This window comes from Cynoglossus semilaevis, chromosome 5, assembly GCF_000523025.1.
Source record: "Cynoglossus semilaevis isolate Cse_v1.0 chromosome 5, Cse_v1.0, whole genome shotgun sequence".
NCBI lineage: Eukaryota > Metazoa > Chordata > Actinopteri > Pleuronectiformes > Cynoglossidae > Cynoglossus > Cynoglossus semilaevis.
In genome coordinates, this window is record NC_024311.1 from 9430979 (window position 1) to 9439696 (window position 8718).

The following is an 8718-nucleotide window of genomic DNA, read 5'->3' on the forward strand; positions in this document are numbered from 1 at the left end:
AAAAACAGAAGCAACATGTTTGGTCAAAACAAAACTTCACATTCTGTGTTGCAAAACAATCAAAGTTCAGGTGAGACCTGAGCATGCATGCACTTGAGTTTGGATGAATTTTGTTTCATAAACATGTGATAGGTGCCGGGGAAAACATGCATCTCACAGGCACTTCAGGTAAACAAAATAGGGGTTCCAGCAGGGACATGCAACATTAAAGTGTCAGCAGGGGGGAGTGGGTGTTTTTGAAGTAGCTCAGAATATTCCCCTGACACTCCTGAGATATTATTTAAATAATGTGCAGATTCACACCTGAGTGAGCAGAGGTCTGTGTATGGTGGGTGGGAAGATGACAGGGTTTAATTTCCCTTTTAACTGAGAGGAGCAGTGAGAGGGAAGAAGGATGGGAAGGGGGGGGGGGATGGAATTAGGAGGAGAGAAATAAAAAGTTAGATATGGATGGAGGAAGGCACATAGGGCACATAAGACTCACTAAAAACATTCTGACATTTTAAACCTGGGGCAGTTTTCAGGCAGTAAATAAAGGGAATTGAATCAATAGCAGTCAGTGATAAAGGGATGAAGCAGCTAAATATGAAATACAGCCTAACAAAATGGTATGGATTTCCAATGGGGCCACGTGACACAAGCTGTTTTGAAATGCAAATAGTAACTTATGCACATTGTCCTTTCTCAGGCCTGGCCACCTATTGATCGGCTAAAACAAATTCTATTGATCATTGAATATTTAATGGTGATAATTAAATCTCTGCTGGAAGTACTTACACCCTATTTCCAGCTTTCATCACCTTCGACTCAGTAAAGCTGCATAAGACATACTGAGCTTAAATTGAGATTTGTTTTCTTCATTTGCAACATTTATCATGTAGAATGTATTTTGATAATAATCCAAAACAAAATTACACTTGATAATTGTGATAGAACTGAAGAAGCCTCTTGGATGAGAGGCCAAATGTTTCCTACTGAAACCTACTCTATCCAGTTGCCCTTGATGTAACTATTTTTGAAACCTATGTCTAGTTATATATATTTTTATGATAAAAAATAAATAAACATTTTGTTGTTTTATAAACAGTAACAAAATGGGGAGGCAGTGGTTTTGTGATAGGCTCCCTATCACTGCTTCTTGGTGTTCCTCAGTGAGGAGAACAAAACACCTTTTTTTATATCATTTTTTTTATCTTAACAACTAAACCACACTTGCAAAGTCCAGTATAATTGAGTCACTTGGTTGTTAAAATTAAGTTATTTCTCAATGAAAGTTGACTTTAATACTGTGCATAATTGTGTCTGCAGATGCTGTTTTGCATTGGCTGCTTTGCTCCAGTTTTCAGGTGGTGTTTCCTCAAAATGTCCTTGCACTGACAGGGCAAGAAACTCTTTAATCGACTGACATAATTTATGACATTAAGAGTCTGGCCAACAGGAAAAGGTTGCTGTCAGGATGGTATTAGAGGGCAGATCTCACCGCATGGACCAGTGTTAAACAAAGTGCCAATCAATAGCCCTTTTATTAGTGACCGCAATCAATGTACCTGTGACTGAGTGAGCCAATTAACATTATCGACCACAGAGACAGAAGAAAGTGAAGAAGAGAAGGGGACGCAGGCGTAGGAGGGGGACAGTGGGGAAAAATATGGGAGACAATAGCAGAAGATGAGCCACAGAGTCTTCCTCAGGTCTTGTTTTCCTTCTGATCTGCAGGGAGGGGGCATCTGTGGAGTGAGAAGACCAGATTCCCACCAAGCAGGAGGCCCCAGGGGTCTGCTGCAGAGGACACCCTGACAGAAAGCAGAGGCCTCCTATCTCCCAGGAGGAAGTGTATGTGTGTGTGTTTGGGGGCACCCAGCCCACACATACACACTCACATCCGTGCACGTCACGCTCTTGCAGGGGGTGTGCAGTTCTGGGAACACAGTGCTGCTCATCTTCTCACCGCTGGCTCTGAATAATAATAAGGTCACAGGACTGGAAGGTCTCACTGCATGCTCAACTCCACCTTTCTCTCCCTAGAGGTGTGTGTGTGTTGGAATGTGTTTTGATGTGTGTGTCCATGATAATGCGGTGAAATTCAGGGCATTACATAATTTTTTTAGGTGAGACTTCAGACCTAATTGGTTCCAAACTTGTCACTTCTTCATGTTGTTCTTCTTCTTCTCCGTTCCTGGATTTTTCTTCATTTAGTTGTTGTTCTTTTGTTGTTCTTTTTGTTGTTGTTGTTGCCTTTCTTCATTTTCTTCTTTATTTTCCTCTCTCTTTCATATCTTCTCCATGTTCCTTTCTCTTCCCTGCTTTTTTTTGTTTGTTTTTTGTTTTGCCTTTTTAAAAACAAACATGTAGGGCATAGGTATGTAGTAGTTAATATTATAGTACGCCTGGTCATGTATTCAACAGTACCTGCAGAGTAATATAGGGCACAGTGTTTCTTAAATCTTTTTACAAACATTTCTTCTGATAATAAAGCCTCAAGAAGTCACACCTCCAGTTACCGTAGGCGAGCAGAGAGAACTCTGTTTGGGTTTCCTGTTTCTGAAGAGAAAGAGATCAGAAGGAGGTCTGCTTCATGTCACCTGGCAGTGTAACACCCAGCTCAGAGGTTATCAGACTCTTGCTATTTGTCTATGTTCAGAACATGGACCTCTCCTTTCCAAGGGAAACCTCCAACCCAGGGTGCTGACAGCCCGTTGAGGTTCTGCAGAGACAAAGACTGAAGGAAGGAAGGAAAGGATTGGAGGAAGAGGATGAGGATGCAGCATGAGTAGGAAAGACACTAGGATATGACAATGTGTGTAAAGCGATAAGCCGTTGATAAGACCCCACCCCCTCACCCTGAGGGTGGACTGGGGGCTACAAGACTTTAGCCTCAACATTCAGTCCTGTACTGTCCCAGATGACCCGTCCCAGCCTGAGTAACAGTGTTAACAGTGTTCAATTCCCCATGGCAGTAAATATATATACATGCAAGAACTGACTAATGTACAGTATCCATGTTTATACCTACATGTCCGACTTCATGAAATGGCTTTTGGTTTTGCTCAAAGAAAAAATTCCCATTTAAACTGTTTTATGTTATAAAAAAAAGAAAATTTAACATGGTGGATTTGTATGTTGAATTGCACCTTGTCACTCACTTTCTATACAGAATTACTTTATTTGGAGTATATCTGTGCTACAGTCTCAATTAAACTACGTTGCAGAGTGTGGTCCTAAAGGTGGGGCTCAAGGAGGAGAGGCAGAAAATTGAAATAACAACGATGGAGACAAAGAGGGAGAATTGCTCCAGCCTGTGGGAGACGCTCCTCTAACAGTGTGTGATGGAAAAGCTTCAGGGGAAGCGAGCCCAAAAAGCCAGGGATAAGTGAACAGATTACAGGGCCATGTGATGGTAGGATTTTACCACTGGATAAAGTCACTCACAGACAAAGGTCAAGTTCATATGACACACAGTCTACACAAACACCCGCACGTGGAGATGCTCTCCGGTCCTGATTTATTGTATTAATTTGTATGTGATATTGTTTAATTTTTATTGGAGAAATCGATCAATAAAAACATTCAGACAACAAATTCTTAATTTCTTTGTTGCTTATTATTATGTAAATCACATTTTTTATATTAGAAAATAAATATCATTTTGAATTAGTCCTTGTGTATTCTCATTGTTGTTTTTCACCTTCATAATCAACTCTTATTCACAAACTATTTTCACTTTGCTTTCATTCCTCTCCAACCGTCTTTAAATTACCTCAGTAAAATTCTGTGATAGAATCAGGTTTCTGCGAAAACATCCATGTGACACCTATTCCAGCAACAACCTTTAGCAGATGAAAACCGGGCCAAATGGAAAATACACAAGTGTTCTAACTTGCTAAAATTTACGCTGCTCAGTGGAACACTCATACAGTGTGTTGTCACTGCTGTGCGCTTAAATCTGTGTGTTTTTACTCCTATTTAGCCTAAAGGTAACACAGTATATTTACTTTCAACACCTTTGGGGTGACACCGCTCTGCTTGCAGTGTGGAATTCGAGCCGCGCTCATGACTGAAGAGCTGCCTCACAGACATCGCCTCTGTCAATTTGTTTTCCCACAAGCAATGTAAACACAACACGTGTTGAAGGAGCCTCATTCACCATATATTCAAAGAAATGCCACGACACCCAGGCCCCTTGTACTACAATCCGACAACAGTTTTGCCCTTTATCATACCCGGAACATAAACAAACGGCATATCTGTAGCCAAAAATGGAAAACATCTTGAACCAGGCAGAGAAAGAAGATCTGAAACACAGCCAGGTCTTATTTCAAGCGTACAGCCTCCTTATTAGAGGCGTCCGTGTTACTCCAGAGCAGGGTGATTTTGAGGAGATCCGATCCAGTTCCTTTGCTCTCTCCAAAGTAAGCTTGACAATCTGCAAATCAGAAATTAGCCCTAACAAGACAAAGTTGAAACATAAGTGTGTGTTTTTTTCTTTCTTTCTGTAATCTGATGATGTATTGGCCATGAGGCCAAGGTCAGGGTTCACTTGGCAACCATGTACAGAGCTAGTTTACATTAAGCAGTAAAAAGGCTAATCAGAGGTATATGATTTCACCTTCTCTACAGTTAACAGGACCTTTTGATGTTGGCAACCATGTAACATCTGCTTTTAAGTTGGAAAGACTGAAAGGAAAAATGTTTCTCAGACCTGCTGATAGAGGTGGAGTGGAAATCCAACTGATGGAGCACATGTTAAAGGATGCAAAAGCAGAACAAAATTCCGGTTGACATTGACTTCTATTGTGTCAGACAGAGCTTTGTTCTATGAATTTACTGAGCTTGTTTTTTTTTTTCCCTTACTCATAAACTTGACACTCGAAAACACACGTCTTTGTCTCTGATACAAGCCAATTCATTGTGATATCGTATTTCTCTACTTGCCAGGTTTATAAAAAATACCAAAAATATTTCAAAATTTGACACCAAAGAGGAATCAAAGTTTATTTCGTTTACAGTCAAAAACAAATACACCACCTTTGTACATGGACCCAGTTCGGATAAGGGGATAACGCCAATGATAAATACTGCTGCAGAGAAGAAGAAAAAAGTACTTTTTAGAGCTGCATCTGGATTCAGTTGAGACTTGACCATGCAGAGACCTCCACTGGCTGTGCTGCAAATGGAGAACAGAGGGTCCAAACGATTGAACTGTCATTGGTGGAATTGCTATTTCCATCCTATCAGGGGCTCTGGCTGAGATTTGAGGAACTGCGTGTCTTTAAAAGCTTCAACTGCCTGGTACCAGTTACAACAAAACAGACACACTTACCTGGATATGAAATCAATCAGGTTACTTTTCTCATAGTTGTACTAGAGCCAAAGATGAGTGATGATGACGACCAATCGCTCACTATTTACACCACCCTCTTCAAGATGGTGGCAATCATGACTAAAAAAAGAAAAGTCCTCTTTTTTCTTTTTTGTAACACAAGCCTAATTCTCCTCTCTACATCACTTAGCCTCTTCCCTCTTTTAGTGTTGCCTTGACCTTTGGGGGGAAAATCAAAGTTGATATGTGAGGACTTTAAGAAAAGAGACATTTCCTTTCAATGTGAAGGGCCTGTGAACTTTTAGCACGTGTTCAACACTACACTGATGTGATTGAAATTGACACAGCTATGCTATAGAGGAGAGGGAGCAGCTCGCTGCTCTCTGTCATCATACACCCATAGAATATAGACACACACACAAGCGTGTGTGCACATGCAACCCACTTAGAAAAGAAATCACAGTCCAAAGTCACTGCCAGGAACAGTGGAGAAAATTTTCAAAACAATCCTTTTTCTCACCTTTAAAGAAGACCAAATGTTACTGTCAGTTCACTGGGGATTATTCCACAGTGGTTGGCTCCCCATAATCCACCCAAAAAAATGTCTTGGTGAAGCCTTTCAAAACAATTTATGCAAACAAACATGAAGCTCTGCTATTTGTATTGGCACCATTTTTGCAGCAAACCAGACTGAACCAAGACCAGATGGTGCTGGGCCATTTTTTCCCTTTTTTTTTTTTTTTTTTTTTTTGCTCACTGTGGTGCAACACACTGAACCCAAGACAGTATCATCTGTATGGAGAGTATGTCAATATTTACACCACTTCTCATCACATTCTCCACTGCTGGGTGTGTACACGTGTGGTGGATTTCTAAAATAGAAAGAACTAGATATTATACAGCTAATAGAAATGAAAATTGAGAACGGGTTCTGGTAAAAAACTGATGGTCCGGTCTTTTGGAATGGTTAGTCTGTTCGCTTAATGCTTCCACTTACAAATTCTTACAAGTAAGTAAGTGTACAAATTAATAGGGCTGAGTCAGCATCAGATTCATTCCTACTTTTTACATTACTACCGCAAGATTGTGAGAGAAATATGCTTTGAAAAACAAAATATTCAAAGCATTTTTGCGTTTAACAACAGTTGGGGTTTTCAGACCACAGACAGAATAAGATACAAACAATGGATGGATGGATGATGGATGGATGGATGATGGATGGATGGATGAAGGATGGATGGATGGATGATAGATAGATAGATAGATAGATAGATAGATAGATAGATAGATAGATAGATAGATAGATAGATAGATCATCGATATCAATAGTGAAATCAGAATCAGTATATTCTTATCAACTCCCATTCCCAGCAACTCCTTCAGTCTAAGACGTGTGTGAAATACTCAGTTGTTGACTTACACTCAGCACTCCCTGCTGTACTCCGCTCTTGACAACATAACGGCTCATTCATGATAAAAAAGATTCCTAATACTTTACTTGTAGTTCAAAGATATGCTGTGTATCATACAAGTTTCTCCATTTAGAAAGTATGGCTGAACATGAAAGAAAAAAGTGCGACACCATACCATGACCCGCTCGGTGCTGACAGCGGTGGCTGTGCTGTGGCCGGTAATTGGACCGACAGTAATGGGAACAGTCGCTCTGCCTCTGTGGGCCCTAGAGATGGGCCACAACGCTGCAGTCAGATGGAAACCATGTAACGGCAATTTTCATCATCTTCCTTTTTCTTCCGTCGTTTGAACACTGACATGAGCATTTAGGAGTGAAGTCAATTTCGTGACCTCTTGGCCCCCAGAGTCTGGTCAGGTGCCAACGTGTGACCTCAGAGAATACGCCTCATTCCAGTCGTCATTCTTTAGGAACTCTTGATTTTGCAGATACTTGTATTAACTCGACAGCGGCCGTTTTGCTGCTGCTGGCTCGCTGCCTTGCGGGGAGTTTAGTTTTGAAGTCAGCATCCATCTTGGCAAAGACCACACATATGCAGCACACACAAGGGTACAGTAGATGGGAGGTAGCCTACACAGACGCCTTGTGCCGGTGGCTGAAAATACATTCTTGAACAGCAAATGTGAATGCTAATGCTGAGGCAGATCCACACAATGTCACCACAGCAGCTCAGACCCACCCAGGACAGACATGTACACACATCCCTGGCCAGCGTGAACACACATACAGACCAACAGCCAAAGGCCCCGAGATTACAGACGCTGCATGGATACACACATGATCAACAAGCCACAACCTCCTGCACACATATACACACCCCGGGGAAAAGAGAGGCACGCATTCCTCCACACTGCCTCTCCATCACACTACTGCTCCTGATATACACACCTACGCTCAGACAAGCTGTGCAAGGTCTCTATAAGCACTTATTTCCCAATGTCACTGCCAGCACTCCCTTTCTCTCAGTGACAAGCTACAAATCCCTGACACTACCACTGATGATAGCTTTACAGTAGAGCCTCAAGGGGACTCTGCCAGTCAGCACACACAAACAACACACATGCCTTTTCCTTTCCCTGCCTCTCTCTTTTTTCTGTCTCGTTCTGTCTCCCGGGAGCCCCAGGGGCCTCTGGGATACACAGCTCCCAACACAGAATGCCTAGGGTTTGTTTGAGTTAAACATCGGGCTACGAGCAATCAAAGTGACGAGGCTACTAATGAAACAGCAATTATGCCTGTCCATTCATGCACAGATCCACGCTTAAACTGTGGCAAAACAAGAATGAGTGCATACACGGAGGTGGTGTCAGACCTTTTGGTTCTGACTGTATGCATAATTGTTTCCTATGATAACACACACACACACACACTGTAGACTGCAACTCCAGCCCAAAGCGTAGAGCAGCGACGTGGCATGATTTATATAGCAATCACACTTGTACTGTCATCTGGTACAGTCATCATTACCATTTTTTCCCCTGCACCGTCTTGATTTATTAAGACAGTCGCCATGATGCCATTTTGCCCCATCCTTTATTTCTCTCTTTGATGAAGCTTTAATGACCCACTCTCTGCACTCGCAGCACTCACCAGGCCTGTGGATGTTTGTTTTGGTGTTAACACTTCACTGCTGTGACCACATCCTCCATTACTCTATTATTTCTCATTACAATATTTATTACTTTTCTTTTCCATTTTGGATAATTTAGCAGAACTAATAATGCTCTTCATGGGGAAAGTTGTGGGCGTGTGAGTGTGTGTGCGTGCGCTTGTGCAATAATTCCAGATCACAAGTGCCTCGGATTTATTGGCATATACCAATTTGGCTTTAATGAGACCAGACACCTCCAGGTATGTGCTGCTTCATCCACTGCTCAGCTCATGGTTCTACCTCCATCTGTCTGGCCTTATTACGGTTTGGTAAACC